Genomic DNA, 881 nt, shown 5'->3' on the forward strand with positions numbered 1-881 from the left:
GTGGGTCCTAGATTTAAGTCCCTGTTTGGGTGAATGTCTGTCAATTTATAATGAGGCTAAGCTAGATTTTAAACTCTCCTGCTAAATGACAAACTGCTTGCTCTGTTCGATGTGATTAAAATACAAAAGCTGTTACATGCCTGTTTAATTACTTCAACATGGGATTAAGGTTTAGGCACCTGGAAGACTAGGTGGCAATCTCACCAGGGAAGTGAGAGTGAACTGGCAGAGGTGCTGTTTTGAAAGCACCACTGTCAGGCTTTGCCAAGCCAAAAAGTTCTGCCATTTGTTCATGCGGCATAGATGGAAGGAATAAGACAAAAAGGCATTCCTTTCAGAGGCCGTGTAGTTGTGGCCGAGTGGTTAAGGTGATGGACTTGAAATCCATTGGGGTCTCCCCATGCAAGTTCAAACCCTGCCAACTATGGTTGAAGTTTGATGTGTTTTTGTGTGGGTTTCGGAGGGATGCATTAATTGTCTTTGGCCTTATCTTTGTACAAGCATTTTTTCAATTTCCCTTGCCGACCTGTGTCTCGTTTCGAGCCTGAAGTGGGCAATGTTATAAAAGGCACAAGTTGTGTCTTTATTTGTCCATACACTTCAGGCATTAGGATCTGTGTATTTGTTACCCCTGATGACTTAAAGGCCTTTATTAGTCAGCTCAAGAGTCACTGCAGTATGTTGAGTAGAGAAAAATGAGTATCAGAAATATGAAATATGTTGCCTTTCTGCTGACTGCTTTTTCTTCCTCAAAAGAAGCAAGTCTCATGTAGGATTTAGGTTTGACCACTGGAGGGTTAGGTGTCAATTTTTTTTGTTTTTTACACCTTTTTCACCCAATGTGCTTTTTAGTCCTCATGGTTGTGTGGTGATTCACCTCA

General features: G+C 41.5%; 1 non-coding gene across 1 annotated transcript; it reads left to right on the top strand.

Annotated features, from left to right (window-relative positions):
- Window positions 1-345: 345 nt before the first annotated feature.
- Window positions 346-427, top strand: trnas-uga (transfer RNA serine (anticodon UGA)). The gene has a single exon. It is a non-coding gene; the product is annotated as a tRNA-Ser (tRNA).
- Window positions 428-881: the final 454 nt, after the last annotated feature.

The sequence above is a fragment of the Myxocyprinus asiaticus genome, chromosome 19 (genome assembly GCF_019703515.2).
Source record: "Myxocyprinus asiaticus isolate MX2 ecotype Aquarium Trade chromosome 19, UBuf_Myxa_2, whole genome shotgun sequence".
NCBI lineage: Eukaryota > Metazoa > Chordata > Actinopteri > Cypriniformes > Catostomidae > Myxocyprinus > Myxocyprinus asiaticus.